This window comes from Mauremys reevesii, linkage group 13, assembly GCF_016161935.1.
Source record: "Mauremys reevesii isolate NIE-2019 linkage group 13, ASM1616193v1, whole genome shotgun sequence".
NCBI lineage: Eukaryota > Metazoa > Chordata > Testudines > Geoemydidae > Mauremys > Mauremys reevesii.
In genome coordinates, this window is record NC_052635.1 from 19,390,822 (window position 1) to 19,407,884 (window position 17,063).

Genomic DNA, 17,063 nt, shown 5'->3' on the forward strand with positions numbered 1-17,063 from the left:
TCTGTCTGGCAGTTCAGCTTACCAAACCAATTGTGCAGAGCACCCTCTTGATCCTGACTAACCTCAGATTGAAGTGGACAATGGCTGCAAGTATATGCCCATGTTTGAGACACTGATTAATGCAGACCCTGAAGAGAGATACATCACTTCTCCTCGCCTTCCTTTATAGTAACCCTCTTTACTGATTTCGTGTATTATGACGAATCTGGCATATGGTATATTTGTATTTGAAAAAAAAATAATAAAAAATTATAATGATATAAATATATATGTAAAGGTTAAAGAAGAAAAAGCAAACAGGAAAGGATAAAAGCTATAGAAAAGGGCTAACAAGAAGAAGTTAAAATATAAAACAAAGGCAAATACCAATAGATGTTAAAACATTTTCTCTTGTCCATCCCTGTCTCCTTCCTCGGATTGTGTGTTGCCTTTTAGATTGTAAACATTAGTGAGTAGGACTCAGACTTTTTGATATGGCTGCAAAGTGGTAAATTACAAATATTAATAACTGATTTTAATCTAGCTAGCAGTTATTTTTGCAATGTTTCATTCTAGCTGTGTAAATATTCTGTTTACAATTTATTTTCAATCTGATTTCTTTCTCATCCTCTTCATCACCTAAAGAGACCCTGAACTGGTGGTGGTAACCGTTAGCTCATTGTCAAATGCTGTTAAGCTACCTTGGAGAGGGCTGGCGCTGAAACACTTTTGGAGGCTGCAATAGACTTGTCTGCCACCAAAGAGCCATGTCCCTGCAGCATACAGATTGCTGGCAGGAAAAGGAGAAGGCACAGAAAAGCAAATGCTGGCTCCCAAGAGGCTATATCACAATTAGTTGTTATGATATTGAGTGATGAGGCAGCATCCCATCTTACTGACTGAAATAACATCATGTAGTGATACACTATCAAAGCACAAAGATGCAACATTGTTGTGAATTCTGAAATTAATGTGGGACTCTTTTGTCATCCTGCAGATGAAGGACAAACTTATGGTAAATCAGGATTGTCCCATAACACATTAGATGCAGGATGACTCTATTTGAAAGCTTTCAGTAAGAGACTATTTAATCTAGGCTCCCATGAACCAAGCAAGTCCCAGACATCTGAGAAGCAGTGAAGTGCGAGCGCTCAGAACATCTGCTCAAACTCTGTATCAGGTGATCAACTGGTGTAAATCATGGTACTTCCATTGTCTTCCATGAACTGGGACTCCTACAGCACTTGCCTTCAATGTCCATGCCAGTGATGACTGCCAGTGTTAGTGAATATCCATATCCGACTGCTCATATCTAAGAACATAAGCACGGCCCGTCTAGCCCAGTATCCTGTCTACCGACAGTGGCCAATGCCAGGTGCCCCAGAGGGAATGAACCTAACAGGAAATGATCAAGTGATCTCTCTCCTGCCATCCATCTCCACCCTCTGACAAACAGAGGCTAGGCACACCATTCCTTACCCTTATCTGATCGGCTTAGGGACAGCTGAAAGGTTAATCACTGTTATTGTTTATTATATTTTTTTTAACAAGAAGATTTTAGTTTTACTAATTTTTTGCATTTTTTTCAACATCTGTTCAGAGACCACTTGCCCACTGAGTTTGTCTGTTGGTCTCTGTGGTGACATGAAAAGAGGTCTGGAATTTGTCCTGTGTGTAGTCCAACCAGACATGATGATCATGCCATTGCTGTTTATGATCAGATGAAAACAGGTTTGTGAGTGCCTGCGTAAGAGTATGTGGGCAAACTTCCCCAGGTCACTGGGCAGTTCAGTCTCGAATGGGGGAGAGCTGTGATACAGTAGGAACTGTCTGTGTGGGGGATGGGAAAGCCGGGGATGACTTTAGGTGAAGGACAGGACCTGAGCCTGTAACCTGAGCCAGGCAGGGAGGAGGTGGGGGGTTCGACACCTTTGCCCGGGAAGCTGGACAAAAGAAGAGAGCCTGCTGGAAGGAGTTAGTTCAATTTCGGTTTTGGGCTGGGGGGAGGAATTCAGGGAATTCCAAGCTGGGAACTAAGCTTCCTGAACCCCCAGAAAGACTTGATTGAGGGGTCCTGGTTGAGGAGCCCTAAGGGGCCCCTGTCAAGGATTAAACTCACAGCCCTGGATTTAGTAGGCCAATGCTCAAACCACTGAGCTATCCCTCCCCCAGGTTCAGCTAGTCCAATCCCCTGCACTCATGGCAGGACTAAGTATTATCTTAACCATTCCTTACAGGTGTTTGTCTAATCTGCTCTTAAAAATCTCCAATGATGGAGATTCCACAACCTCCTTAGGCAATTTATTCCAGTGCTTAACCACCCTGACAGGAAGTTTTTCCTAACGTCCAACCTAAACCTCCCTTGCTGCAATTTAAGCCAATTGCTTCTTGTCCTGGCCTCAAAGGTTAAGAAAAACATTTTTTTCTCCATCCTCCTTGAACAACCTTTTACATACTTGAAAACTGTTATTATGTCCCCTTTCAGTCTTCTCTTTTCCAGACTAAACAAACCCAATTTTTTAACCTTCCCTTTTCTAGACCTTTAATCATTTTTGTCACTTTCTAGATGTCTTCTAGACATGTGTCATTTTCTAGACCACCTAGACCAGATGTGGGCAAACTATGCCCCTGTGGCCACCATCTGGCCCGCGGGACCATCCTGCCTTGGCTCCTGAGGTCCCGGAAGGAGACCCTAGTTCCTGGCCCCTCCCCTGATATCCCCCCTCCCCTACAGCCACGCCGCCGCATGGACAGCGCTCTGGCCTGCTGCTCCCACTGGGCAGCATGGAGAGTGCAGCTGACTCTGGCCAGGTGTTGCAGCTGCAGGTTCCTGCTGCTGGTAAGGGGGTGGGGAGTGGGGGAGTTGGGTAAGGGAATGGAGGGTCCTGGGGGGCAGTCAGGGAGGATGGGGTGGTTGGATGGGGCAGAGGTTCTGGGGGGGTGGTCAGGGGATGGGGAACAGGGAGGGTTTGGAAGTGGAAGTCCCAGGGGGCCAGTCACGGGGTGGGGATGTGGATAGGGGGTCAAGAGAACAGTCAGGGGACAGAGATCAGGAGGCTTGTCATCCAGACACACACCCCTGGCTGAGTCTTAGATGTGACCATGTATGGGGCAGGCACTGCCCTTTTTATTACTAATCTGTGCAGCAGTGGATGCAGTGGGGCTCTGATCCCTGACAAGGGCTACAGGGTGCTACTGTAATACAATAATTAATCATAATGATAATCCCTTTCATCATCCACAGTATTCATCATCTACCCATAGTATTAATCATTTTTCCACAGTATTCTTTTCAGCAAGTTAAAGAAGTATGGGTGGATTAATGGATTATAAGGTGGATAGAAAACTGGCTAGATCATCGGGCTCAACGGGAAGGCTAACGACATTTTGGGCTGCATAAGTAGGAGCACTGCCAGCAGATTGAAGGACGTGATCGTTCCCTTCTATTCAGCATTGGTGAGGCCTCATCTGGAGTACTGTGTCCAGTTTTGGGTCCCACTCTACAAGAGGGATGTGGAAAAATTGGAAAGAGTCCAGCAGAGGGCAACAAAAATGATTAGGGGGGCTGGAGCACATGATTTATGAGGAGAGGCTGAGGAAAGTGGGATTATTTAGTCTGCAGAAGAGAAGAATGAGGGAGGATTTGATAGCTGCTTTCAACTACCCGAAAGGATGGATCTAGACTGTTCTCAGTGGTACCTGACAACAGAACAAGGAGTAATGATCTCAAGTTGCAGTGGGGGAGGTTTAGGTAAGATATTAGGAAAAACTTTTTCACTAGGAGGGTGGTGAAGCACTGGAATGGGTTACCTACGGTGGTAATGGAATGTCCTTCTTTAGAGGTTTTTAAGGTCAGGCTTGACAAAGCCCTGGCTGGGATGATTTAGTTGGGAATTGGTCCTGATTTGAGCAGGGAGTTGGACTAGATGACCTTCTGAGGTCCCTTCCAACTCTGATATTCTATGATCTCTTTGATCTCTCTCTCCAGCCAGCTTCCCAAAAACAAATGATAAGTTTCATTGTGTCTTTGATCATCTCTCTTCCCAGTTCCAGACACGCTGCAGGGTTGTCTCTGCCACATCTGTCTACTTTTGATAATACGGTTTGGCCTCATTGTCATACCCACCTTTCTTTCCCAGAAGATAAAGTACCACAGCCAGAACCACGATGGCAGGGATTGTAATTCCTAACAAGAACTTTATATCTGGCCCTAGGAAAGAACCTCAATGTGAATGGCCTCTCCAAGCAGCCACCGGCAAGTCTCCACTGGCTTGAGCTGACTGAGTTCTATAGAAAGAGACCTAATGGGACTGAGATCTGTATGACATGCAGAGACTTGTGCAGAGTTCGTCCAAAATTATTTAATGGAACAGTTTTCCATCAGAAAGTTCTGTTTCTTCAAAATGAAAACCTATTGACAAAGCGCTTTGATGTTTCTGAATCAAAATGTGCTGAGTTTCTTCAGTTCCATGAAAAATCTGAAATTTTGACTTTTCATCCGCATTCAGGATGAAAATAAAATATGAAAGGTCAGTATTTCTTGCAGGACCAAAATGCTGTGTTCCCACTAGCTTTTGAGGCACAGATAACATAAGTGTCAAGTATCAGAGGGGCAGCCATGTTAGTCTGAAGCTGTAAAAAGCAACAAAGAGTCCTGTTGCACCTTATAGACTAGCAGACATATTGGTGGAAATTTCCAGAGGCAGGTATCACCCATGAAAGCTTATGCTCCAATACATCTGTTAGCCTATAAGGTGCCACAGAACTCTATCGCTTTTTACAGATATCATTAGTATCGCTCTGGCTGGAGTCACTAGATGGTGCTGTTACCCAAAGTCTGACACCATCTTCTGCTTGCCATGGGAGCTGTACACACAGTCTTTGTAGATATACAGTTTAGGTGTTGGTTTGCTGGTGCAGACGCTTTGGGGACAAACAGCCAGGTTTGGGCTCTGCTAAGGTCCATTCCTGGGGCTTGGTTGCTGCCAGGGAACCAGGCACTGGTGCTGGTCTGAGATTCCTGAAAGAGGGGTTTGCCCACATGCTGAGTGTGACACCTCTGTTCCAGGACTGGAGCATAGAGCGTAAACAACTAATTACCCAGAGAGAAGAACTTGTGAGCCCTGGTGTGACGGTGCATCTGGTACCTCCTGCCAGAGCAACAACAAATACAGTGAGTGAACAGGAGGAAATAATTCACTTAATGCCAGTTTAGCAGAGTGGGTCAGTGAACTCTAGATGAAACTTGCCCATCAGAAGGGTTTGGAATTCCCCCTTTGAAAGAGCCAGTTTCCTGCACTGCAAAGATGCAGCCCAGCTTAGCAATGCTGGTTAAAGCCTGAGAGAGATGCAGGGAGAGAGAGTGCTGCATTGGACGAGCCTATCACCCTATTGTGTTTCCTATACATCCGTTGTCATGGCGTTCACACTCAGACTGCGGGATGCTTGTTCAGACTCAGATGCTTCAGAATAATTTACCTTGTGGGGAGGAACCACCGACATCACCGCTGGAGTCACCATCTAGGCAACAAATACACAAGAGATCAGAGCAGAGCATGGCCCCACTCCAGGCCCATATGCTACCCTCATGCAGCTACACCATGGGCAATACCTGGCTGGTGGCCGTGCTGCTGAAAGGGGCCTGGGGTTAGAGTGGATCACAAACTGAATCTGAGTCTGTTACTTGGGGTTTTCAGAACCTAAAATAGTGGTAAGCTAACTGTTTCACAGCAATTTCCATCTGATAAATGATTTATACAAGTAAGCATGCTCTTATCTAAAATTACAATTGTTTAGATTTTAACACACACCCATACGCAATAGGCTTAGGACATCCCAGACATAGTTACCCACAGTCTGAGATGGTTTTGAGTAATCACCAGCCGGACTTCCAGGGGCCCTCTTTCTATCCAGCTGATGGGGAGTTTAGATGTCAGCTCCTTGTCCTGAGAAAAGTTTCTTCGGGTATTTACTGTTACTCTAACAAAGCACATAACCAGCACTGACTCCTAGTGGGTCAGCATAATGACCTCTACTGAGTCAGCAAGTGTCCTAATTTCAACACGCTGCTCATCATCTCAAAACATTTCTAGTATTTTTAGCCATAACAACAATATATCGGAGGCATTTAAAACCAAGCTTGCTATTCACTTACTTTCCTCTGCAACTTTCTATCCCATCCTCCCATTCTGATTAACAAACTGCAAGTCTTCCCTTGTCTGACCTTGTCTCACATTATTGCCAGCTATGTGATGTTTGGTTTTCAGCCAACAGTGGCTACACATATAAAATGACTGACTGCAGCGCTGTCAAGTTCTGGGATACATGCAGGAATGTCAAATTCCAGGGCAACAAGTCAGCAATGGGACGTAGTTGTGAAAAGGGCTAACATTGTATGTAAGACATGGGAGGTAATTGGCCGCTCTGCTTGACACCGATGAGGCCTCAGCTGAAGTACAGTGTCCAGTTCTGCGTGTGACACTTTAGGAAAGATGTGGACAAATTGGAGAAAGTCCAGAGGAGAGCAACAAAAATGATCAAAGGTTTAGAAAACCTGATCTAGGAGGAAAGGTTAAAAAGCTGGGACTGTTTAATCTTGAGAAAAGAAGCCTGAGTGGGGATCTGATAACGGTCTGCAAATATGTTATGGTCTCTTATAAAGAATCATCGGATCATAGAAGATTAGGGTTTGAAGAGACCTCAGTAGGTCATCTAGTCCAGCCCGCTGCTCAAAGCAGGACCAACACCAACTAAATCATCCCAGCCAGGGCTTTGTCAAGCCTGACCTTAAAAACCTCTAACTGTGGTGATTCCACCACTTCCCTAGGTAACCCAGTGCTTCACCACCCTCCTAGTGAAATAATGTTTCCTCATATCCAATCTAGATCTCCCCCACTGCAACTTGAGACCATTGCTCCTTGTTCTGAGCACACCACTGAGATCAGCTGAGCTCCATCCTCTTTGGAACCCTCCTTCAGGTAGTTGAAGGCTGCTCTCAAATCCCCCATCACTCTTCTCTTCTGCAGACTAAACAAGTCCAGTTCCTCAGCTGCTCCTCATAAGTCATGTGCCCCAGCCCCCTGATCATTTTTGTTGCCCTCCGCTGGAATCTCTCCAATTTGTCCACATCCTTTCTGTAGTGGGGGGCCCAAAACTGGATGCAATACTCCAGATGTGGCCTCACTAGTGCCGAATAGAGGGGAATAATCACTTCCCTCGACCTGCTGGCAATGCTCCTACTAATGCAGCCCAATATGCCATTAGCCTTCTTGGCAACAAGGGCACACTGCTGACTCATATCCAGCTTCTTATCCACTGTAATACCCAGGTCCTTTTCTGCAGAACTGCTGCTTAGCAGGTCGATCCCAAGCCTGTAGTGGTGCATGGGATTCTTCCGTCCTAAGTGCAGGTCTCTGCACTTGTCCTTGTTTAACCTCATCAGATTTCTTTTGATCCAATCCTCCAATGTGTCTAGGTCACTCTGGATCCTAGCCCTACCCTCCAGCTTATCTACCTCTCCCCCAGCTTAGTGTCATCCACAAATTTGCTGAGGTGAAATCTATCCCGTTATCCAGATCATTAATAAAGAAGTTGAACAAAACCGGCCCCAGGACCGACCCCTGGGGTACGCTGCTTGATACCGTTGATCGAGCTGTTGATCACTACCCACTGAGCCCAACAATCTAGCCAGCTTTCTATCCACCTTATAGTCTATTCTTCCAATCCATCCTTTTTTAACTTGCTGGACGGTGATGAATTGTTCTCAGTGCCTACTGAAAGTAAGAGAAGCAATAATGGGCTTAATCTGCAGCAAGGGAGGATTAGGTTAGACCAGAGGTAGGCAAACTATGGCACACGTGCCGCCTTTGGCACACTAGCTGATTTTCAGTGGCACTCACACTGCCTGGGTCCTGGCCACCGGTCCAGGGGGCTCTGCATTTTAATTTATTTTAAATGAAGCTTCTTAAACATTTTAAAAACCTTATTTACTTAACATACAACAATAGTTTAGTTATATATTCTAGATTTCTAGAAAGAGACCTTCTAAAATGTTAAAATGTATTACTGACACACGAAAACTTAAATCAGCGTGAATAAATGAAGACTTGGCACACCACTTCTGAAAGGTTGCTGACCCCTGGGTTAGACAGTAGAAAAAACTTTCTAACTATAGGGCTAGTGAAGCTCTGGAATAGGCTTCCAAGGGAGGTTGTGGAATACCTGTCATTGGAGGTTTTTCAAAACAGATTGGACAAACTCCTGGCAGGGATGCTCCAGCTTCACTTGGTCCTGCCTCAGTGCAGGGGGCTGGACTTGATGACATCTTGAGGTCCCATCCAGCCAGACATTTCTATGATGTCCCTGACCCCACCTGCCTGTGTTGAGCTGTCTGAGCTGAGATGGGTTAAAATGGGGGTGGAGTGTGGGGGGGGTTCCCTGTGTCAAATTTTGAAAAAAGATGTTTTGTGATAATTTTTTTTTCGGATTTTGATGAAATTCAGCATTTGGATTTCCAGGGGATTATTATTTAATTGTCATTCTCACTCTGCCATCACCCCCACTTGCCTGTGATGCTGAGTTGCTGGGCAGGGCTGAGCTGGAATCTGATCACCTGGTTATCGCTGTCCTTGATCTCGTACCCGCAGGAGTAACTCCCAGAACTGTTCCTGGACACCACATGGTCATAGTTGTAGGTGACCTTCTCCTCTGAACCCCACTGGGATGAAACCTCCTCCCCGTCCTTGCAGAAGATGATGCAGGTGGCCAGGAGCTGGGACAGCACGGAGCACTGGAGCCGCATGGAGTCCCCTGGCTGGGCAGACGTCTGGCTCAGGTAGAGGATGGGGCCACGGAGAGTGCCTGGGAAGGGGAATGGGTCAGCACTATCAGTGGGGCGTTGGTGGCGCCCAGCACTGTTGGTGGGACAGGATGCAAATGGCAGGTGGGTCTGTGCCTCATCGTGGTTGGAGGGTCTGATTACAGCTCAACTGGGCAGATGGGGAGATGAACTCTCTCTGGTGACCGGAAGCTTCATTAAGTGGGATCATTTGGGTTGTGGAAGGGCTTGGAGGCTCAGTGGGCTGGGCTCCAATTGTCTGGCACTGCACACTCTCCTAGAACAAAGGGCCCTGACGTGGGCACCCGGCTGACATAGCTGGAGCAGTATAGCTGGGAGAGAGGCGACCCCTCAGCAAGACCGGCCCCTGGCCATTGAGGGCTGTCTAGGGCAGAGGTTCTCAACCTTCTTCTTTCTGAGCCCCTGCTCCATCCCACAACATGCTATAAAAACTCCGTGACCCAGCTGTACCACGACAACTGTTTTTCTGTATATAAAAGCCAGGACCCTGCTCGGATCCCACACAGCCCCGCGCACCTTCCCTGGCCATTGCTGCTGACACCACAGTGAGCAGGGAGCAGCCAAAGGGGTGGTGGCTGGAGGCCTGAAAACAGAGGGGTAAATGCCCTGGGTAGAATGGGGACAGAAAGACAGACGGACTCACCGGGTACTGAACATATCTCCTGGCTGCTGGAACTCAGCTCTGGGAACAGAAAGGTGCCGTACGGTTAGTGCTGGAGATAAAATCGCTCCCTTTTCTGAGGTCCCTCTTCAGAGACAAAAACTGCCTTTCATAGGAAAAAATTGCTGATTTGTGTTTTGGTAAAGAAGCAAACCAGGCAAGATGTTAGATCTGGGGCATGGCACACAGACCTTGGCTGAGCTGGGAACCGCCTTTCCCTTCAGCTCTCTGGAGGGCCAGATCCTCAGCTGGTGTAAACCGGCCTGACTCCAGTGGAACGACACCGATCTGGCCCAGCAGCTCTCACACGCAGTGTTTACACTGGTTCCCATTTCTCTCCCACTAAACGGGAGTTGCTGGCTGTCTAGGCCAGGGGCTGCTCTCAGTTTTGTTTCCTTCCAACTTGCTACGACTTTGTGCAGGGTTCCCGCATACTCACCGGGCAGCAAGAGGCACAGAGACAGGATCATCGTGGCACCGGGAGGAACCTATCAGGATGGAAACAGCCCAGCAGCTTCTTCTCCTGATGAGATCAGGAGGGGACAATCTACAGTCGCTCCCTGCTCCCACCTGCCCCCTCTGCCCTGTCTGACTTTGGAAGGGAAGCTCTGGTCTCTCTCTCTGCTCTGATCTACCCCACTCTGCTCCCCAGGATTGGAATCTCCACCCAGCTCCTCTTTCTGTTCCCAGGCACCCTGGAGTCTGCAGCGCTCAGGCAGCACACGTTTCAGCCTCTCTCCAACCTGCTCTGTCCTCTCCTCAGGTCTGATATTAATCACTGCTCCCTGTTTCCTACCCTGCACCGCCCCCTTTCCTTGCCCTGGCCACAGCGTCTCTATTTAGGCCTGCAAAATTGAGAACTGAAAGGGTCTGGTTTGCTTGTTTGAGTCTAAACATATCACTGAGGAAACACCTCCTGTCCCATCTCACTGCCCAGGGACAGAGACAGCCCCTGGCTAAAGGCACAGCTGGGCCAGAGTGAAAGGTCACTGGGTGATTGTGGGGCCTGGGATGTTGGATGAGTCTGAATCTTTTGCTACACTCTTTTCTCCAGTCCATGAGGAGAAGGACCCAGCTCCCCCAGGGGAAATTCACCCTCTGGGCTTGAGTTGGACATAAATGGGGTTGTGTAGGACCCCCTGCACAGAGGTGAATTTCACCACCAGAGAACAGCAATCACAATTCTGCACTGGCTTCCCCACCTCCTTAGTCTCCACCCTCCCCATCCACCACATCCAGCTCCAGCCACTTCTACAGAGTCTGCCATGACTTCCCTTCTCTTCTCATTCTGGGTTTCTGAGGAGTCTGCTGTCCCTGCTGAGAGACGGGCAGAAGGTCCCTTTCTCCTACCCTGGTTCCCTCTCGAATCACCTCCCCACTGCCGGGGTCGGGGGGAAGAACACAAGGCAGTTGAGAAAGAGTCTCCAGAAGTGACCTCTGAGGAGGTGAGGAGCTCAGATCAGTGTGACTAAGCAAGTGGAGGAACCAGAGCAAAAGGCCAAAGAAACATGAGGGAGTCTTTTGAATAGACATTACCACCTCTGCGGGAAGCCAAATATCCGAGGGCCACGAGGGAAATCTGTCAGGAGTACAAGGCAGAGCAGTTTTGCAGAGCAACTTTTCATTGATGCAGACTGATGCAGGATTGTCCTGGGGTGGTGGCTGGGCACATTTTTCCATTGGGATGGAGTCAGCTCTGCAGAGCAGCTGGACAGGGGATGTTTGGGGTAGTTCAGATGCTTGAGGGATCATCAGCATAGCTCAGGTAAGGGTCAGTGGAGCACAGGTTGAGACTACCTGTTATAAGCAGTGCCCAGAAAACAGCAGCGTGAAAAAGGTAAATATGTTTTGCTCTTTTTAAAAATATCATTATTTCAAAACTTTTTGTAAAAAATATTTTTTTTAATATTTGCTGTTTTTTCCACCTTTCTTGGTGGCAAAATGGTGAAAATGGAGGAAGGGGAAATCCAAAAGCTGAAACTTTATAAAAAATTATCCAAAAAAGTTTTTTTATGTAAATTTTCATTTTTTTCTTTTCATTTTCCAGTTTTATTTTTACAACTCACCCCGCCAAACAGTTTTAATGTTTTCTTTGAAAAAATGAAAACTTTGGAAATAATGAAAATATTTGGACAAAAACTCTCACTTTGGAGATTACTGCATTGTGGTGGCTTCGTCCAGAGTGACCCCCAGGGCTGTGGGTCAGGCTGAGCTGCTGGCACCCTTGGATGGCAGCTGGGCCCTGCTTGTAGCTCAGACAATGCTGCCCAGAAGGGGTCTGATGCTCCTTGGTGTCTATGGAAAGACTCCACTGACCTCACTGGCCTTGGGATCAGGCCACTGTGTAAGCGGGTCGGTTCTCGTGTGACAGAGAAATGGCTCAGGAGCTTTCACTTGGAGTGACCCCAATCCAGACTGGAACCAGGAACAGGGAAAGTCTCCACCATGGGTGGGTGAAGGGGAGGTTGATGACAGGACCATGCACAGCACACAGCAGTATGTGAAGAAGAGGAACTCAATCCCTGCATCCCCAGCAGAGCTTCCAACACAGCTGATATGTGAAGCAAGAACATGTGCATAAAGAAATGCTCCCGCTGCACATATCCTGCAGCTGCCTCATTCACACAGACCCTGAAAGGAGCAAACGGCTCCACACGGGGAAGAAATGATCAGGGCTCCTCTCTAGGCTAGTTATTTAACAAAGACTTGAAGGAGTCATCTGCATAGAGCCTGTGATAGAGAGAGCTATTGATTGATAGATCGATATATAGATAGATGGCTATGTATGGGGATAGAGAGAGACACACACACACACAAAGCATGTATATGGGGATGTTTTTAAATACCATGCTTGATTTATCACATGGTTAAGCAGAAAGACCAAGACTTCCTAAAACGATTAGTGAATTTGGGCCATCTTAAAGGGGCTGATTTCCAGCAGGTGGGGGCTCAACGCAGTCTGTCTGTCACTCCTTAAGCTGTCTCACGCTGGGCTCCCAAATTATCGACCATTTTGGATGGTGTGACCAGAAGTGCTTGTGCCAATTGCTCATGTGCAGAATCTGTCTTTGAGACCAGCTGTAGGAGTACGAGGGGCTGCGTCCCCATGACCCATTCTAGCTCTGGCCCTCGGGTGAGACTGCAATCAAGGGCAAGGGGTGCGAGTTGTGATGGGGATTTTGTGATAAAGCTCCTCTGGCACAACCACACTGCGCGGATGCTGAGCGGCCAGTCCAGTTCTCAGCTGCCTCAAACTTCCCTGCAGGGTGAACATTTGTCATTTCCTGCTGAGGCAATAGAGGCAGCTGTGTGAAAGCTGCGGGCACCCTGACATGTTCCCAAAGCAGATGGACTTGACTCAGCACCTGCCCATGAAACTCAGTCCTTACCGCTATGGTACTTCATGGGAAAGTATCTCGTATCAGCTAAGGGGTGAATTATACCTCTCCATTTACACCAATATAAGTTCCTGTGCATATTCATAGAATCATAGAATCATAGAATTCAAGATCAGAAGGGACCATTATGATCATCTAGTCTGACCTCCTGCTAGATGCAGGCCACATAACCCGATCCACCCACTCCTTTAGCTAGCGACCCCTGCCCCATGCTTCGGAGGAAGGCGAAAAACCTCCAAGGCCACTGCCAATCTTCCCTGGAGGAAAATTCCTTCCCGACCCCAAATATGGCGGTCAGCTGAACCCCGAGCATGCGGGCAAGACTCTCCAGCCATACCCTCTGGAAAAAGGTTATATCATATCATTGACCCATTGTACTATTTACCATTGTGGCACTTAATTGACCTATTGACTAAGCCCGTTATCCTATCATACCATCTCCTCCATAATCTTATCTAGCTTAATCTTAAAGTCATGGAGGTCCTTCGCCCCCACTGTTTCCCTCGGTAGGCTGTTCCAGTATTGCACTCCCCTGATGGTTAGAAACCTTCGTCTAATTTCAAGCCTGAATTGCCTGACTGACAATTTATATCCATTTGTCCTCGTGTCCACATTAGCACTGAGCTGAAATAATTCCTCTCCTTCCCTGGTATTTATCCCTCTGATATATTTAAAGAGTGCAATCATATCTCCTCTTATCCTTATTTTGGTTAAGGAAAACAAACCGAGCTCCTCAAGTCTCCTTTCATACGACAGGCCTTCCATTCCTGGGATCATTCTAGTGGCCCTTCTTTGTACCCGTTCCAGTTTGAATTCATCCTTCTTAAACATGGGAGACCAAAACTGCACACAATACTCCAAATGAGGTCTCACCAACGCCATATATAACGGGACTAGCACCTCCTTATCCCTACTAGAAATACCTCGCCTAATGCATCCCAAGACCGCATTAGCTTTTTTAACGGCCACATCACATTGCCTACTCATAGTCATCCTACGATCAACCAGGACTCCTAGGTCCTTCTCCTCCTCCGTTACTTCCAACTGGTGCGTCCCCAGCTTATAACTAAAATTCTTGTTAGTCATCCTTAAATGCATATCCTTACACTTGATTTTGGGTAAATCAGACAGAAGTGCCTGTTTTTCCTCGGGGTGAAGGGACGGTAGATTTCAGTTGTTTCCGTTCTAAGTCCCCTTACTAGTTGACCCTCCACATTAACAGTTCTGAACCTCCTTAGCTGTGTTTTGATTGGAGCTATGTGCTGTGCTTGCTCCCCTGGGACAATTAATCCTTGTGATGCTCCTTTATTATCTCTGTGGGTGCTCAAATTTGGCCTGTCATGCAAAGAAATGTATGGAGGGGGTTCTGATTCCTCCCCTTTCCTTTGTGCTGCTGAGTTTTCCCACAGTTAGTAAATCAGTGGAGCAGGTGGCTGGCAATTGCCAGGAGGTGTGTCCCAGGCATGGTGATGCTTTCGCTCTGGGATCTTTTCCAATTTCCAAACAGTTACATATTTTAGAGCACAGGCTCTTATCTTTGAGCCATAAGACTGATCTGCGTGTGTGAAACACGGGAAATATGAGAAATTGATTCCAGTTCATTGCTAGGCACACATTTCTCTGCGAATCGTTTTTCACAAGCATCCCCGGCTGGACATTTGGTAGTTTCCGTTGGTGAACATTGCTAAACATGAGCCTGTCATTGCAGTTCAATGATAGGCACGAATTTCTCCTTGAACTATTGGACAAACATTATTCGGATGCACTGTTAGCCATTTGTCAGAGCTCCTTTCGTGACAATAGCTACCAATGACCAATTCGCGCATAGCTCTGCGAGCGACGAATTTCTAATGGCATCGTCCTCCAACTGTAATTCTGATGCTCTGCTGGCTATTTGGAAGAGATACATTGAGAAAACAGCGAAACACGGAATATTGGTAGGCACGAATTTCTCCTGCTAGGATCCTAAAATTGCTATTTGGACGCAAAGCGAGCAATTTGACCGAGATACGCTGTGAAAACAGCTATGCATGAGCTAGTCTTTCCAAATCTCTCGTAGACAGTAAATTCTCCTGCAACCAGTGTACAAATGATATTCGCTTCCACTGCTGGGCTTCTGGCAGAGATCCGTTCGTGACAATAGAGCAACATGAGATATTCATTCCAGATGAAAGCTAGACACTTGAAAGTAGCTAATGATGAATTATTAAGCCCACATAAGTGCTAGACAGGAATTTCCCCTAGAACCAACCTCCAAATGCTTTTGGAAAGCACTGTTGGCTATTTGTCAGAGCTCCTTTCGTGATCTGATCTGCTTGTGTGAAAATAGATAACTATGAGAAGTTCACTCCAGTTGATGCCTAGGCAAGGAACTCTCTTAGAATCCTCTTTCAGAAGCCAATAGCATCCTCTGCTGGACAATGCTTTCCTCAATATTACCAAAAAGGAGAGGTTCAGTGCAGAACACTGCTAGGCACCACTTTCTCCTGGACTCAACTTACTCATGCTATTCCGGTGTATTGCTGGCATTAAGACTGATCTGCGTGTGTGATAATTGAAAACTATGAGAAATTCACTCCAGTTGATGCCTAGGCAAGGAACTCTCATAGAATCCTCTTTCAGAAGCCAATAGCATACTCTGCTGGACAGTCTTTTCGTCAACATTGCAAAAAAGGAGAAGTTCAGTGCAGATCACTGCTAGACACAACTTTCTCCTGGACTCAACTTACGCATGCTATTCCGATGCATTGCTGGCCAATTGGCAGAGATCCTTTAGTGAAAACATCTAAACCTGAGAAATTCTTTCTTTCCGGATGAAACCTAGGCACTTCAAAGTAGCTAATGATGAGTTATTAAGCCCACAACAGTATAGACAGGAATTTCCCATGGAACCAACCTCCAAATGGTTTTGGAAAGCACTGCTGGCTAATTGGCAGAGTTCCTTTCGAGAAAATTGCTATAAAGGAGACGTTCAGTGCAGATCCCTGCTAGGCAGGAATTTCTCTTTGAAGCAGCCTACAAATGCTATTCGGCTGAATTGCTGGCCAAAAGACTGATCTGCGCGTGTGAAAGTGGCTAAATATGAGAAATTAATTCCAGTTCATTGTTAGGCACAGATTTCTCGGAGACTCCTCTTTCACAAGCCAATAGCATCCCCTGCTGGACATTTGGTAGAGATTCCGTTCGTGAACATTGCTAAACATGAGTCAGTCATTGCAGGTCACTGATAGGCACGCATTTCTCCTTGAACTATCCTCCAAACAGTATTCGAATGTACTGTTAGCCATTTGTCTGAGATTCTTTCGTGAAAATAGCTAAAAATGACCAATTCGCGCCTTAGCTCTGCGAGGGACGAATGTCTAATGGAATCGTCCTCCAACTGTAATTCTGATGCGCTGCTGCCATTTGTAAGAGATAGGTTGTGAAAACAGAGAAACATGAGATATTCATTGCGGATTATTGGTAGGCAAGAATTTCTCCTGCTAGCATCCTAAAATTGCTATTCGGATGCACTGCTGGCAATTTGACAGAGCTACGGTTTTAAAGCAGCTAAACATGAGAAGTTCACTCCACATCTTTGGGAATCACGAATTACTGCTGTTACCGCTCTAAAATTGCTATCGGGACGCAAAGCTAGCAAGTTGAGCGAGATACGCTGTGAAAACAGCTATACATGAGCAATACTTTCCAAATCTCTCGTAGGCAGTAATTTCTCCTGAAACCAGTCTATAAATGATATTCGCTTCCACTGCTGGGCTTCTGGCAGAGATCCTTTCGTGACAATAGAGCAACATGAGATCTTCATTCCAGATGAAAGCTAGGCACTTGAAACTAGCTAATGATGAATTATTAAGCACAAGTTTAGCAATGTTCACGAAAGGAAACTCTACCAAATGTCAAGCAGCGGATGCTATTAGATTGTAAAAGACAAGTCGCATAGAAAGCTGGGCCAAGCAATGAACTGGAATGAATGTCTCATATTGACCCAGTTTCACACGCGCAGGTCAGTATTTTGGCCAGCAAATCAGCCGAATAGGATTTGTAGGCTACTTCAAGGAGAAATTTCTGCCTAGCAGTTATCTGCACTGAACCTCTCCTTTATAGCAATTTTCACGAAAGGAGCTCTGCCAAATAGCCACCAGTGCTTTCCAAAAGCATTTGGAGGTTG